General features: G+C 37.7%; 1 protein-coding gene across 3 annotated transcripts in view; it reads right to left on the reverse strand.

Moving 5' to 3' along the window:
- LOC141386973 (uncharacterized) overlaps window positions 1-17,388 on the reverse strand; it is a 99,869-nt gene that overhangs the window by 41,547 nt on the left and 40,934 nt on the right. Inside the window, exon 1 of one of the 3 annotated variants that reach the window (XM_073955946.1) lies at window positions 3,504-3,547. The exons of the other annotated variants lie outside the window; for them this stretch is intronic. The gene's annotated coding sequence lies outside the window, so the exon portion shown is untranslated. Of the gene's footprint in view, window positions 1-3,503; window positions 3,548-17,388 lie in introns of those variants that run through there. 3 annotated transcript variants of the gene reach the window in all.

The raw sequence follows: 17,388 nt of genomic DNA on the forward strand, positions 1-17,388 counted from the left end.
TCCAACCACTACACACGGTATCATAGGTGTTTGCACCTTTCAGGCTATTTTCTCAAGAAGTATGGACTTGCCCCTGATGAAACATGTACCGTCGTATGGGGGCCAGTGAATATAAGTTGCTACAACAAAAATCAAAGCGATTCGAGAGCAGGCCCTAATTTGAACTTTCCGAAATTTTGTGTGGGAGGTACCCGAAGTAGTAGACCGATTGAGTCGAAGTATGGACCAAATTGGTTACTCCCTTCAAGAGTTATCGTGCGCACAAATTTTCCGAACATTTCCGAACTTTTTTGGGGGAGGTACCGGAAGGAGTGGACCGATATAACCCATCTTCGAACTTAAACTAAGTTTGGACAAAATATAGCGAAAGCCACGTTTAGGACCAAATCGGTTTATCCGTTAGAGAGTTATCGTGCGTACCAGTCTGCCAGACAGACATTTCGTCCAAAAATACTTGGGGTCTAAAACCATTATTTAAATTAGGCACATTTTGCCCGTATGAAAGTGTATATACCCTCGTTAGGATAAATGCTGAGGGTATAAAAACACAGGAATAATAATAATTTTTGAAAATTTATTGCTATATCGACACCTCCAAATAATAGTATGCTATGTCTAACAAGTGAGTTTTGCAGGAGGAGCTCTCAACATTTGGAAATTTTTTTGAACTTCAGTACTATGCTAAGTCAACATTTGTTTATAACTTCTGTTCGGATTGACCGATCATTACCGAAATTAGACCAAATTTAAGTTAAAGGACGTTCGACACCTCCAAATAATAGTTTGCTAATTCTGAAAAGCGAGTTTTGCAGGACAAGCTCTAAAAGTTTGGAAATTTCTTTGACCTTTAGTACTATGCTAAGGAAATATTTGTTTATAACTTCTGTTCGGATTGTCCGATCATTACCAACATTTGACAGAATTTAAGTTAAAGGACGTTAAATATACAAATTTAAAGAACTTGAAAACACGCTAAGTCGACTTAGCATACTATTGTTTGGAGGCGTCGATATAAATATCAACCTCCAGGCCCCAAACATTTTTTTCATCTAATTTACACCCTCCTCTATTAATGTAAAATAAACTTTGTTAGTTTTATTAAGAATTTATTTAACAATTAAACAAATAAAAATATATATATTTTACAACAATTTTCTTAAAATCTGATGCAGCAAAGTTTCTTGCATTGGATAGTGAATAGCTGAGAGAGAACAAAATAAAAACAAAATATTATTCACCAGATTGTCTGTGATGGATACAATGGAAAATATTTCTCAGTTTTATGGTTTGATTTTTTGACTTTAGTGCCGCTAGATCAGTGGTTTCGACCAGTGTGCGCCGCTCTTTAAACTGCAGCGGGGTGTCTCCCCATGTCATCAGGGAAACCTCAGCATGCGGATGCGTAGATTCTTCCTACGACAACACAATGACGTCTCGTTGCAGTACTTGCTCGGTTGTTATCGTGAATGTAATCATATGGTGAGTAGGAATCTCCCACCCAGGAATGTCAGGAGGGATCTTCATGGTGTAAAGGGAAAGAGTGACCCAAAGTTACAAGAAAGAACCCTTAGATCAGCAAGCCTATCAAACAGGTTTGGATAGCATTCACACAGAAACAACTAATGTGTGAATGCGGTCATTGGAGTACATCCCTAGTCTATCGCAGTTCAAGAACGTCAGCAGCCACCACTAACCAGAGTAGGTTTGGCTCAACTATGTTCGGGATGGTACAGCTGTCCAAATTCTAATAGGGCAAGAATTGGTGACAGTGTGCAAAACATTTGGCTACCATGCGGTAAAGGCCGAGACAACACAGTGTAAATGTTTAACTGCTCCGCCAAACCTACTCAACTAACTCCAGTAGCTTTGTGCTTACAACACCGTGAAGCAACCACATTTCTAGACCTGGAGATAGAGCCAGATACCAACTGTTACAAAAACAGCCCCATTTGTAGATAAGTTTATACATGGCTGAGATATACTTAGGAAACAACACTACACTTATGGGTCTTTGCCACAGTTGAAAAATAATTTTTAATAATTTTTTTTTAATATTTTCTGGCCTGGGAATCTAAACGATAAGGCGGGTGCGCTCAGCATTGCACCATTTTGACCTTCAAATTTGGGCAGACCAACTACAGCTTTTTAATACAACTGCGTGCTGAATAATTATACCAGCGTCGTGAACGAATCTCTAACTGTATATGAACTATATGTCGGGAACGATATAGTTGAGATAATATAAATGCAATGCAGCTGGGCCATGTTGTCATAGTTTCTGATGCTGTTCCCGCGTTGAAGAAGTGGAGGACCAGAAAGTTTTTCGATGGAAGAAGTCATATTACAATTTTAAATAGTAAACAATATGTTATATCCCCCTAAGTAAATAATTTCTTAGCAAGCGGGCGCATAGATTATTTGTTCTTAGCTCCTCAATATTATTTCAAGGGTCTTATAAAGAATTTCAAAGAAATAACATTGTGAAGCGACACAATTAATATTCTGGGAACAGTCAATATATAAAGCTTATGTCACCTATGTTGGAGTATTGTTTTGCGGCTGTTAGCTACCGTCTAATTTATATGCTAGTCAAATCAATATGATTATATTGAGTTCAACAATTAATTTCAAATGAAACGTAACAAAAATTAAGGAACCAAAATTTGCCAATTTCATTTTAAAACTCAAATAAATGTCTATGTCTGTAGTGCAAAAGTTAACATAAATTTTTATTCGACAGTTATGTGACACGTTTTATAAGATCTACTTGAAAATTGTACAACAGAGTAATCAAAATTCGACCAAACATGTGTGAATTAAAGTAACATTCTCTATATGTTTTATTTATAATATCGGAAATTAAGTTTTTTATTTTTTGTTTATTCTCCATTCCTTCGCACATGTGGGTAATACGATAAACTGCGTTTAATCTCCAACTTATCCGTCATAAAGTTTTATGTTAAATCGTGATTTGCATTTGTTACGGTTTGTTTGAAAACTGTCTAGGTAGTTTTATTGCCAAAAATTTGGGTTTAATTTTTACGATGAATTTCAAATTAGTATCGAGATGGGGTTTTAATTGAAAACGAAAGTGAAAAAAAAACAAAAACACAAGGCGTGTGAATATTTCTGTTTTGTTTGGTTAAAGTGACGTCAAGAGGCAAAGTAAACATTGCGTAATATTTACATATAATATTTTAACTATATTTGGACATTTGATTACTTTCACGAATGTCATAATCGCTAAGAAATGTCGACATGTGTGTCGGGTGTACTGAATGTCTAACCAAATTGAATATTGAATTGCATTTGAAATATGTACATGTGCGTGTGAATCGTTTGTTTGTGGGAAGTATTTTTAAAGGAGTGCCGATGATTTCTGTGTTTATTTGTTAATTGGTTGCTTTTAATTTGAGCATTTATGTTAGAAAATATTTGTTTATGTGCTCTTTTATAATATTAGTTTTTTTTTTGCAAAATAAATGCAAACAATTATAAAATACCTTTATGTTATCACAGTTGATGCTTTGTTGTTAGATGTAATTACCTGAAATAATAAGAAAACATTTTATTATTAATTGTTGTTAATTAAATAATTATAATGTGAAAAATATTAAAGTGTTGTTATTAAAGTTTTTAACTAAGGAAAAGTTGTTCCCATAATAATTATATTAGAAAAATTATAAAAAAAAATAGTAACAGTCGGTATGGCTTCTGTCCGCTATTCCGACTGATACTTTTTACCTAATTTACACTACAATGTGGAAATGGTATTATAAGTTTGTTTTGGTAAAAATTCATGTAACACCGCGAAATATTCGTCGGAGACCCCCAATGTGGTATACCAATCTTCATATTTCGGCGAGATAAAGCGATTTTGAGATGTGTGTCCGTCCGTTGGTGATGATCGTTAAATATTTAGCGGGTGAAATGGACCAAAAACATAATTTTTATCCGATTTTGTAGCTAGGTCGCAATAATAGTCCGATCGCCTCGAAATTTTAAATAAGGTAAGAGTATATGACGAATACAAATACAAAAAAAATATCAAAAAAAAAATACAAAAAAAAAATATTTTTGGGCTACATTTTATTTCCTGGAGGGCATATGCCGGCAAAGTAGACTACATATGGAAATAGAACTACTGATCTTCCCCCTGATGCAAATTGCAATCACGTCTCTCTAATGGGCCTACTGTTTTGTGTAGAGAACCACATTTTCCTATTCCCAGTTTTTGCATTATTGCAAATTATAGGAGCCCTAACGTTTTAATTGTCCAATTGGTGTTTTATACGTACATTGCAGCATGAGCCGCTTTACTTCTACGAGAACAAAATTCGTAAATAAATTCAACCCTGTTTGGTTGCAATCCCCAAGAACCACACGCGGTAACAATTTCAAAACCATCTAAGATTAATCCTTACAGCAGACATAAGGGCAAAATGTTTGGCCGTTTGTAAGGAGAAGGATTCGACCTAAAATGTCATGGACACATCGACCACCGACTATGCTAATATAATATTTATTCCCTAATTTATTACGAAACGCAAAAAACAGCACTTTGGTTAATATTTGTTGGGAATTTTTGGAACCTTATTTCGGCAACACCTAAAACATTGTTATATGTAGTTACAATATGGACCCTATACCGACAGATTTCTAGGAGAAAGCTGTGTATACTCAAGGAAGACTTACTACCAAATTTCAGAAAATAATGTGGCGATAATCTTAAAAATACCGAAAATCGGGAGATACCTTCCTATGGGAGCTAAGCTATATTAAACTGACAAATTTCTAGAGAAAAGTTTTATAGCCCCAAAGAAGAACCAATAACAAAGTTCAGTCATTTCGATAAGATAATGTAACTGAAACCTTCAAAATACCGAAAATCGGGACCATTCTATGGGAGGTATATTAAGACATGAACCTATGCCGACAAATTTCTGAGGAAAAGTTTTGTAGCCTCGAAGAAGACTAACTACTAACTGTCAGATATTTCGGTAAGATAATGTGGTACCGTTCTATTGGTGCTATATCAAAACGTGGACCTGCACTGACAAATTTCTGGGTGAAAGTTTTGTAGCCTTGAATAAGGTTAACTACTAAATGTCAAATATTTCGGTAAAATAGTGTGGCTAAAACCTTGAAATACCGAAAATCGGGAAGTACCGTTCTATGAAGGCTGTATCAAAACGTTGACTTATATGGCCCATTTTCAATACCAAACATCCTAGGAGTAATATAAACTTCTGTACCAAATTACATAGGTTTAGGTTAGGTTAGGTTTTAGGATGCGCGGCTGCTATGCTGGCAGCCACTCCACTCGGAGACCTTATGGTCCATTGTGATCATCCTGATTTTTCGTGGTTGTGTTGATTGGAGAGATGATTATTGAAGATTGTTATTGATGAAATGATTATTGGTGTGATATAGTTTTTATGGTTGTGTTGATGTAGAAAGGGGGGTAATGACTTGATGACTGGTGTGTTGATGATTATTGTTAGCGTGATGATGGATATTGGTGTTTCAAGACTGTGGTAGTGTTCGTTAGTTGTTGTAGAGATGATTATTGATGTGAAGAGTACGGTTTCCGGTTTAAGATTGAGGAACGTTGTTTTGTGTAGAGGTGGTGTTTGTCGTGTTCTCAGTTCGTTGAAGCCATCTCAGTTCGTTGAAGCCATCTCAGGCTCCGTACTTCGGAACTACCACCTTTGGACCTCCGACCACCCTCCTCCGGACTTCGGAACTACCTCCTCTAGACCTCCGACCATCCTCCTTCCATATTCAGTCAACAGGAATATCAAAGCCTGTTCGCTACTACACACGCAACAACACACAAACGGCAAAAAATATTTGTTCACTCGATTTAACTCTTCGAGTAAACTCGTACTCTATTTCGAGCCTTTTCACTCCCACTCGTTTTTTCTTGTAAAACTCGTACCCTTCTAGTACTTTTCACTCGCGAGTAAAAACGAACAAGTCTAAAATATGCTTCGCGAGTGACGAGTAAAAATAGAGTATACTCGATTTAGTTTTTCCACTACGCGCGAGTGCTCCCGCTCGAACTCGCTCGAATTTCACCCGCGAGTAGAATTCGAGCGAGTATTTCGGAGCTCTGCCTCCTCGTCATGGTCTTCGCCCAGAATCTCGAATTTCATTCGAAGTTCCTCAACCGTTCCGCTTACGTCGAGACCAAACTCAGTCAAGCAGTTCCCGAGTTCCCATATATTGATCACTATAGGATTTTCTAAGTTTTTGGATCTTTACGACAGGAAGCATAGGCTTGCCCAACAACAAAAACATTATATCAATGTAAAAAGGGCCTAAAAGATTGTCTTTGTTAAACATTTCTAAACAATGCTCAGGCAGCCCTAAATGCGAAGGTGGTGTCCGGCTGATATCCGATAGACCATCTTGGAATTTGATTTACGCAAGTACGATGTGCAAATTTTCGGCCAAATCGTATGTTATCGTACTCATCAGTCATTTTAGACGGTGTCCTTAGGTTAGATTGCTTTTAGTGCTTTGTGTCATTATCTGAAGAAGTGTGGACTTGCCCCCGACAAAATTGTATCCTCGTAATACTCGTAGAAGTCTCAAGTACAACCCGCCGCACTGCACTTTGTCAAAAGTTTTGAAATTTTGTGTGGAAGGTACTCGAAGGTGTGATTTCACCTATACCTGGAAAAAATATTACGATGTGCAACGTTTGGATCCAATTGGTTACTCCCTTCGAGAGTTATCGTGAGAACCAGTTTCTGAAAAAGTTTGAATTTTTATGGGGGAGCTACTCGAAATTGTGGACCGATATGACCTATCATTAAACCTAAACTAAGTTTGGGCAAGAGATCCAAGGTTTGGACCAAATCGGTTGAATCGTTCGGGAGTTATCATGCGTACTAGCCAGGCAGACAGGCGAACAGGACTAAATCGTCTCCAAATTGTCTCAAACGGATTTCGTACAAACATACTTGGGGTCAAAACCATTAAGGCACATTTTTATACCCTACACCACACTGTGGTAAGGGGTATTATGACTTTGTGCATTTGTATGTAACATACAAAAGGAAACGAAATAGACCCATAGTTCCTTTTGGGGATATACATATAATCACTTTCTGAGTCGATTTATGCATGTCCGTCCGTCCGTATGTCCATGTATTTTTGTTCGCAACGTACAGGTCGCATTTTTGTCTGATTCAGCTGAAAATTGGGGACTACAATTTTTTTAGCCATAGGAAGAACGCTATTGCTTTTGGTTAAAATCGGTTCAGATTTGGATATAGCTCCCATATATATTTTCGGCCGATTTCACGTATTTTCTGTACCACACTCGCTATATATGTCCGATTTCGATGAAATTTGGAATGTTTGACTGAATTCGGTCTGGAAATAAATGTGCCAAATTATATCGAACTCGGTTCAGATTTGGATATAGCTCCCATATATATTTTCGCCCGATTTCACGTATTTGCTGCACCAAACACGCTATATTCGTCCGATTTTGATGAAATTTGAAATGTTTGACTGAATTCGGTCTGTAAATAAACGTGCCAAATTATATCGAAATCGGTTAAGATCTGGATATAGCTCCGATTTATATTTGACATATTCACAGTGGTGTAGGGTATCATATAGTCGGCCCCGCCCGACTTTGATCCTTTCCTTACTGGTTATCGTATGTAAGTGTATTTAACCTCGTTAGCCTAATCGCTGAGGAATTCTAAAACACTGTGAGGCGGTCAGGTATTATCATATTTTAAGGCGTGTCGTAAAGACGTTAGGACTCGGCTATAAAAAGTAGTTTAAACATCATTGACCTAAAATGAATCAAGGTGCACTAATTTATGTGAGAGAAGTCTCTTTTGGGAACATATATATGTTTATTTTATTCGCCATATACATATATGTATATAGCCCTTTGCTATTTGCCACGTACCTCATGGTGGAGGCTATTAACAGTTCGAAAGTAAAACCGTTTTCACCTGTTATTATATAGTTATAATAAATTTATAACTAAATACACACGTACATGCATATATCATTTTCATATACTGGACCTTACCAACTTTCCTCTCGGGTTTTATATTTCACTATTTCTTTGGTCATAAATGATGGCGATAATTCAATTAATTTGCTTCGTTTAACCACAAACATCAAACAACACAAATTATGCAATATTGGAAATTTATTAGCCGGTAGCTAATTGTTAACAAACATATCATTGGCAACAAAACCAACAACAACAATTCATGAACATTAAAGAAATTTGCATAATTTGTGTGCTTGTGTGTGTGAGCAAAGCAAATATCAGTTCATACAGAACCACTGATAAAACTGAAACTTATAAACAAAATAGAACACAAAATTTCCCTCACGTAGCAAATATCAAAATACGTTTAAACATTTCCCCATCACCCAAAACGCCGACCGGCAAAGTTACGCATTAACAATTGTAACGATGTTTGGTTGTTTTTGGTTTAAACAGTTTCTCGGTTGCAACGACTTCCGTTTAATGTATTTTGAACGCATGCCATGGCGACCACAAATGTTGTAATACATAGATTTATGTTCTGTTTGTTGTTTTTTTTTTTCGAGATCAAAAAATTATTAGCTAATACTATGCTTGTTAGGGTTCGTGTGGACATGTTGTGTTAACAACAACTTTAAACCCTAATACATATTTTTCCAAGTTTTGAATGTCACATCAGCCATAAAAAATAAAACTTTCGTTTTTACGTTTTTTTTTTTTTTGATATTCTCAATTTAACAAGAAGCAAAGAAATGAAGGAAGATAAGAAAAAAAATCCACTAAATCCAAAATGTAAACATAAACCTGCCCCAAAATGTTAATGAACGAATGAAGAAAGTTTCATGTTTCATTTTATGTAATGCCCAGCAGATGTCTTATATTAAAAAAATGACAACAACAAAAATTATTTACATCTGTTAACAACTTTACACTTGCCATGATGATTTTACTTGGGGGTAGCTGAAATGAAATCTTAATATTTTTATAAAGCTCGTTTACTGACTCTAATAAGTAAAGGAAAGGGCCATGTAAACGCTCCGTCGTGTGCTTGTTTTTGAGATTTTTTCTCCAACAACTTAAAATGTGATAATCATCTTTGACGAGTATAAAGAGCCATTGTCATGCATGTTGGGCACTCACTCATTTCTTTTTAATGTTTCGTTTTATTTTTGAGGAATTTAGTCAAAAGTCAAAATCTTGTTAATCATGTTTGTAACGGGGTGTGTACAATATGATTAGCTTCATTAAGCTGGAACAGCTGCTCATTAGACTAGTTAGAGCTAATCAACATAGCATAGGTAACAAATGAGGGAAAATAGAAATTTTGATCATTTTATCTTAGGGAATTTCAATGTAACTATTTATACTTTATTTTATTATTTATACTTTATAAAAATAAGTTTTGCAAAATAATATTCATTAAGAAAAACGTTAAACGTCAGAAAAAATAGTGAAGTGTTATAAAAACTAGTATAAAAATATCAGTCGGCTTTGCCGACAGAAATATACCATCAGCCTATGTGAATTGAAACTTTCATCTAAGGACGGATCAAATGTATTTAGGGTCTTTTGAGAATTTTGTGGCGCTTTTTGGACATTTGAACTTGCTGACAAAAATGTGGATTAGGTTTAAAGTAGAAAAGTGTTGGAATGGAATTTATTTTGGGAGTATCTTTTCTATAGAAATCGCGTCCACTAGTCCTTTCAGTTTGTCATCGTATAACTTTTGGACCAGTATGCCAGGAAGCATGGACTTGCCCACGGAAAATATAATATCGTTGTAAACAGGACCACAACGAACAGCATCGAAATTCATTTCCAATACATTTCGAACATTGCACTTAGATACGCATATAGAATTTTTGTGTGGGAGGAGAGGACCGATATGGGTCATTTTAGAAATTAAACTAAATTTGGACAACATATTAGGAGATCCAAAGTTTGGACCAAATTAGTTGCCCCGTTCAAGAGATATCGTGCATTCCATTTTAGTGACAATTTTAAATATTGGGGGAAGTACCGGAAGTTGTGGACCGGTATTGGCCATCTGCCAACTGGAACTAAGTTTGGACCAAATATGACGAAGGCCATATTTTGGACCAAATCGGTTGATCAGTTCGAGAGATATCGTGCTCTAAAGCCACTATATATGTGGACTTGCCCCTGAAAAAACTTTTACCGTCGTAATTGAGGCAGCTAATGCAGGTTGCTTCAAAAAAAAAAAAAAAAAAAAAAAAAAAAAAAAAATAACAAAGTGATTCGAAAACAGGTATTAAAGTGAAATTATCCGAAATTTTGTGTGGGAGGTACCCGAAGGAGTGGACAAATATGGTCCCTATTCAAAACCCATCTATGTCTAGTAGATATGGTTGGATGTGTAAAGTATGGGTCAAATCAGTTACTCCCTTCAAGAGTTCTTGTGCTCACAATTTCGATCCGTTCGAGAGTTATCTTGCGCTCCAACCACTACACATGATGTCAAGGGTTTTTTTTTTCGCACCTTTCAGGCTATTTTCTCAGGAGCAGGTACTAAACTTAACTTTTCCGACATTTTGTGTGGGAGCCTCATCTAAGTCTGGTAGAAATTTAACGATGTGCAAGGCATGGACCATTTTCCGAACATTTTCGAACTTCTGTTTTTTTTTTACCCTTAACCATAATATGAAGGGTATAAATAAATTTGTCATTCCGTTTGTAACTCATCGAAATATTCGTCGGAGACCCTATAAAGTATCCCTCCGTCTGTTCGTCCTTGCATCTATTGAAATCAGGATACAACTCGCAATTTTAAAGACAGAGCTTCCTAATTTGGTATAGAAGTTTCTATTGCTCCTAGAATGTTTGGTATTGTTCCACAGTTTGATATGCCCCCCATAGAACCAGACCTCCCAATTTGCGGTATTATGAACGTTTAATAATGAGGCTATCTATTATCACACCGAAAGGTCTGAAATTTGGTATTTATTCTTCGTTGGGGTTATAAAACTTTCCACCTGAAGTTCGGTATAGATCTACGTCTTCTTATAGCCTCCACAGAACGGTGCCTCCCGATTTTCGGTTTTTTTAAAAGTTGTTGTCTCAATATGCCACCGAAACGCCTAAAATTTGGTATCTAGTTTTCGTTAAAGGTGTAAAACTATCCACCTGAAATTTGTTGGTATAGGTCCATGCCTTAATATAGCCCCCATAGAACGGTACCACCTGATATTCGGTATTTTGAAGGTTGTGGCCTCAATATTCTACCGAAAAGGCTGAAATTTGGTATTGAGTCTTCGTTGGGGGAAAACAATGTTCCACTTAAAATTTTTGTCAGGGAGTAGCCATTTTAGTACTAAATTTTCACATCTTAAGATTTCTTTCAGTTATACTAAGTTCGAATATTGGCTATATGGGCTTCGGGTGCCTCCAACACAAAATTTATTTTTTTCGGAAAGAGTGCAGGTCAAAGACATGTCTCGGTTCAGTTTGAAATTTTTTGCTGTAGGTTCTTCAGATAAAACCATAAATAACCTCAAAATAACCCTGCCGGCATCGACTAAAATTACTGACGTTGGCCTCGGGTCCTTTTGTCGATGACATATGCAATAGGTTAAATGTATAAATGGCTGACCTAGTGCAGTTCTTCCATCTGAGGAATATGAAAATATCTGCTGCTTAATCCACTGCCACAATGTTCACCACCTGGACGGCTGAAATGGGGCTCCCACTGAACATATTGGCCGATGGTGTACTTATTTCGACCACTAACTTCTCCAAAATATTAGGTGCGCGCAAGCCACAGCTATTTCTGATAAGATCAGAAGTAGGAACAAGGTCCTCAAATCGCTGGTCGGCAGCACTTGCGGTGCTGACAAAGAAACCATGTTGACATCTTACGAATCAATTGATCGGTCTGTGGTTAGCTGTGCGACGCCAGTGTGGTAAGCAAATGTTAACGCTACGCAGTCGAAGAATACACAAAACTGCCAGAATGCTGCACTGAGTGCTGCAACAGGGTGACATGACACCAGTAGACCATCTTCATCAGGAGATGAAGGTTTTACCGGTGCACCATCACAACAAGATATTGTCTTGGGTGTTACCCGTGAGCATTCCTGTCATAATCTAGTCTTCCTCCAACCAGATACGTCAGGAGAGGTGCAAAGGTACAAGCCTATCAGGCAGGTTTTGATATCATTCACACTGATGCATTTGCGTAAGCGGCACAAATATACAGTGAATGACATACCTCCCCATCCATCGTAGCCGATGAACGCCGTCTGCCAAGGCAAACGCGAGTGGTTTAGTGACTGGGACCACACGACACGCTGTGTTTCTGTAAGTACCCAGTTAAACGCACTTACATACCTTTCTTCTAATTCTTTATGGACGAGCCAACGCAGAATTCTTGAATATGAACTCACAGGGATCAGAATCTTCTAACTGACAAATATACGAATGAGCATATTTGCGTTGCTACAACAACAATTGGAGAGCATGACAACTTACGAATTGAGTATACGATTTGGCCGAAACTTCGAATATCCTAAAATTTCTTCCTAACATTTATCAAGTTCCAAAAAATGTTCCCTTAAGTGCAGTGGTGTTTTTCGTGATAAAGTCCATGCCTCCCACAGATAAAGTCCATGTTCCACAGGCTCTAAAATTATATGGTGACCAACTAGAATGGCTGGTGGCATGTTAACTATAAAAAGAGTGTCTCCCACTATTAGATTCAGTTCCATGATTCGGTCTATTGGTTCCGATACCTTTTCCCCAAAAGTCCAAGACTTTTGCACTTCTATTCTGTTTAAGGCCCCTTTTCTGATCATGCTGAAATTGTAACAGCTTGTAGTCATTGTAGAGGAAGCCTATACCTTCCTGAGATACATATATGCCCCGAAATGTCTCAATATTTAGTGAGAGCTACTCCTTCATACACTTCTCGCATTAAAGTTTTTAATAGTCTTTATCACAACTCTATAATTTTCTACTGCATAATTGTCCGTATGTTCCCTAAAACCTCTCCTTAGTGGTATTACAGCAATATAATATTTTTTTTATTTGTGGACTGTGTTGATTTGGTCTATCAATGGAGTAATGAGCCCCACAGTCCAAAAACGGCTAAAAAATTGAGCTGAATATTTTCAAAACTTCTTTCGACAACTACAAAAATTGTATCTCTTTTAAAGATTAGTAAGTCCATTTAGATCCATAATTTCTGTTATTGTTTTATTTTTACAGTCATTAACTGAGCCCATTTTGCTGTCGGCAAAGGCGACTGATTCTTTATTTCCTTTCAGGAGAAAACTTCTTTAATTATGTTCTTTTCAATGCCTTGGTTTTAATAGTTCCTTACAACAAAACAACATTTTTTTTAGAAAATAGCTAAATAGATGGTGTTGGCTTAATATATCAACACAAACAAAAGACTAAAGACACAAACTTGGCACAACTATGTTGTGTTTTTTTCTCTCTCTCTCTCATAATTCACCAATGACTTCTGACTCAGCAGCACCCGTCACAATAGGCAATTATTAAGTCATAGCAAACTATGTCGTTGTTGTTGGTGGTTTTTTGTTGCTGCCATATTTATTACACTTGGAATGTTTGTTTTTGTTTATTTTTTTTTGTAATTTTCTTAGTGGGTAAATAAATGAATCAACGAACGAATGAATGCCTTGAGACAAATAGTTTTATGTGTTACTAATTTTTTTCTTCCAAATAGAAGCAAAATATTGAATTTTGCAACCACATGTAGTTAGTAGGCTTACCGACATTAGCAAAGGTAATTTTTTTGTATGAAGCAAAAAAACGCAAAACTATTTTTATTGCCAATTAACTATTTCATGTGTCAAAATCGAGGAAACTGAGTAGTGCATATTAAAAAAATGCCTACAATTATGAGTCGTTTATGGTAAATGGTATGTTAGTAATTTTGTGTGTTATTGCAGGCATAGGATTTTGCTTAAAACTATTAGTTAAATAAGTGGAGTAATTGTGGGAAAAAATAGACAAATATTATTGCTTCATATACAGTTGTGTTGAGGTAGAATATTTTTGTTGGATTTTACAGTTATTTTGGTAAAAAAGCAATTAAAAAGTTTCAGCTGGTTTTGTCGACAAAAAACCGTTTAAAGTTTGATTATCCAAAAGGAAGTATTTTTTCAATTAATGCCATTTATTTAGATATTGAAAGATTTTGTAATTAGTTTGGAATTTTATGAAATTTATTGAAATACTCTCAACCTTTTGGCTAACAAGGGCATAAACTGTTTGATATATCAAAAGTGTGCCTAATCAAAAAAATTATTTCAGACAATTTGGAATCGATTTAGTCCTGTCCCTGCCTCTGTTTGGCTGGAGTAAACAATAAATTTCGAACGGATCGACCGATTTGTTCCAAACGCTCCTTCATGTACCACTCCCACAAAAAATAAAAAATTGTAAATGTTACGTTACATATCGTAACATTTCTTCCAGACATTAATCAGATTTGAATATGGACTGTAACGGCCCATTCCTTCGAGTACCTGCCACACACAACTTGAAATTATTTTCCAAAATGTGAAATTTGTTCTTAATTTTTTGCAGCAGGTTGTTCTTGCAACGGTAATTTTTTCGGAGCCAAGTCCATATTTTCTAAGTAATAGCCAAAAAAATTAAATAAACAAACAAAGCTACATGGCACCTGCTGGTCGAATATTAAACCAAATTTCTCAGCAGATACGAAGGAACTAGCAAATGAGCGTGATGAGCTTTGTCGTAAGAATTCTGAAGACCCATGGGTTGGGGAACTTACTCTTGAAGTGAACAGACTATTAGGCGAACATAAGCGGAAAAAGTGGGTAGATCACCAGAAGCAACGCAACATTGGTAAAGAATTAAGTAAATAACTCTCGAATCCGTGAAAGAAAGATGATAGAATGGCTGTTACTTTCAACTGCTTGACGATGACAGATCCGAAGAGGTGCGCGTGTTATTTAAACCGGCAATTTATAGAGCACCCCAAGAGTGAGAGAACGGGCGAAGAGCAGTGTGTTGCGCCATATTAGAACATTCTCAGCCGAGGAGGGGCCACAACAATTTACTATGGGAGATGTTGCAGATATTATCCAAACCCGGGGTAGTATTTAACAAATATCCTCAATCTTCGTTAGCTACTCATGTTGTACAAGAAGCATAGAAAGTTGGCAGGGCGGTTCCGCTACTGAAGCCAGTCAAGAATGCCAGCTGAGGTGAATCGTATAGGTCGATCTCCATCTTGTGGCCAGTAACAAAGATTCTAGGGGCAATTTTTCTCCCCATGATGAGAAGCAGGTTCCCAGTTGTCCAACAGCATCACGGGCCATATCCGCACTTATTAGTAGATGCTTGGACCAGAACAGGCCGTGCGGTGAACAGTAATCGTGGCTCTTGACCTAACGAGGCCTTTCTATACCGTTAACCATGATAAGTTGTTCGAGGATATATAGAAGACTTCCCTCTAGCCTGAAGTCGTTTGTAGAATTTAGAAATAAGAAGTCTAAAACCTGTAGGGTGCAACAGAGAGTTTCCCAAGGCGAGGTGATATCTCCGGAACTGTTTAATCTCTATATAATTGTTCCACAAACATCCCAGACGGGACAGGGGAGACTTCTCTCATATCTATGAGTGCACCCCGATTCATATTAGCTCAATGATATGGAACCTACTGTTTATCGCCGAGTCCGAACGGCGTGTCTTACGACGCCACTTTATAGAGAAGTCTTACATGGCTGAAATACTCAGGAAATGTCGCCAACATTACTGAGGGGTATTTTGCCACCGTTGAAATTTTTGATGTTGCCTGGCCGGGAAATCGAACCCACGACCTTCTGCGTGCAAGGCGGGTGTGCATACCATTGCACCACGGTGGCACCCACCTTTCTGATATTCCACACCCTCCAGACCGGACAGAGATCGCAATGTATGCAGATGAGTGTACAATCTTGGCGTCACCGTAATTTTTATCGCCAAGTCCGAACGGTGGCTCCCTTCATCCATCTGAGGAATACGAAAATATCCGCCGCTACCTCCTAGACAGCTGAAATGAAGCTCCGCCTGAACTTATTGGTCGATGCTGTCCTGTTGTGGGTGTAACGATCGACATTATGTTTAAGTCGTCAGTGCAAGTCGCAGTTTTTTTGCGACAAGATCAGAAGTAGCCGGCAGCACTTGAACTGCCGTTGACCCATGTATTATAAGCAATAGGCCGGTCTGTGGTAAGCTATGCGTCGTCAGTTTGGTTTGCCAACATTAGGGATACACACTGGAAGAATATTCAAACCTGTCAGAATACTGCCCAGAGAAAGGCAACTGGGTGCAGAAGTAGGAACTAGGTACTCAAGTCGCCGGCCGGCAGCATTTGGGGTGCTGATAAAGAAACCTTGTTGACCTAAGCTATAAGGGACCAGTTTGGTATGCAAATGTTAGCGCACAGTGGAAGAATGTCGCTTCGAAGGCTGCAACGGGGTACAGAAGGAACTAAGTTCTCAAGCTGCTGAACACTTTAGATTCTGTCAAAGAAACTTTGTTGACCTATGTATTATAAGCAATAGGCCGGTCTGTGGCAAACTTTGCGACGCCAGTTTGGTATGTAAATGTTAGCGCTACGCGGTGGAAGAATGTCACTTTCTGCACTGGAAACACCCTGGTTTCCTCATGACACCAGTGCACCATCTTTACGAGAACACAAAGATTTTACAGGTACATCAATACAACAAAATGTTGTCGATGCAGTGTCTGTTTGGATGTTAGCGTCGTGAGCATCCCTGCCACGATCTAGTGGTCGGTCTTCCCCAACCCAGGCACGTCAAATATTCATGATTTAGAGAGATAGAGAGTTCTCAAGGTACAAGCGAGAACCTCTAGATCGGTGGTGCTCAACATATTTTCTGAATTAGTCTTTCTGAGCGAGTCTTCTCTTTGCTAAACCAGACAGATGAGAATAAAAAATTTTTTTTGTTGTTGCAGTCACGTTAACGTATATGAGTGATTTTGAGAGCTCTAGATCAACTAGCCTGTCAGGCAGACTTCAACAGCATTCACACTGATGCAATTTTGAATGTCTTACTCCCCATCCGTCACAGCAGAAGAATGCCAAGTGCCAAGGCAAACATGAGTAGTTTTAGCCCAGTTAAGATACGGACGATGCAGCCGCCTCAATTCATACTGGGCCTGAATTGATGGTACGATACCCAACAAATGGCCCTGTATGTGGATTAGGACACAACGATACGCTGCATTTCTTTAGCTGCCAAGATAACCACACTCACTTATCTCCTGATTCTTTATGGACGCAGCCAGTCCAAGTTGCAGAACATTTTAATCTTAGCACAGGGAAGTAGGTCCATATA

This window comes from Musca autumnalis, unplaced genomic scaffold (genome assembly GCF_047663935.1).
Source record: "Musca autumnalis isolate F117 unplaced genomic scaffold, ASM4766393v1 scaffold_5, whole genome shotgun sequence".
Classification (NCBI taxonomy): domain Eukaryota; kingdom Metazoa; phylum Arthropoda; class Insecta; order Diptera; family Muscidae; genus Musca; species Musca autumnalis.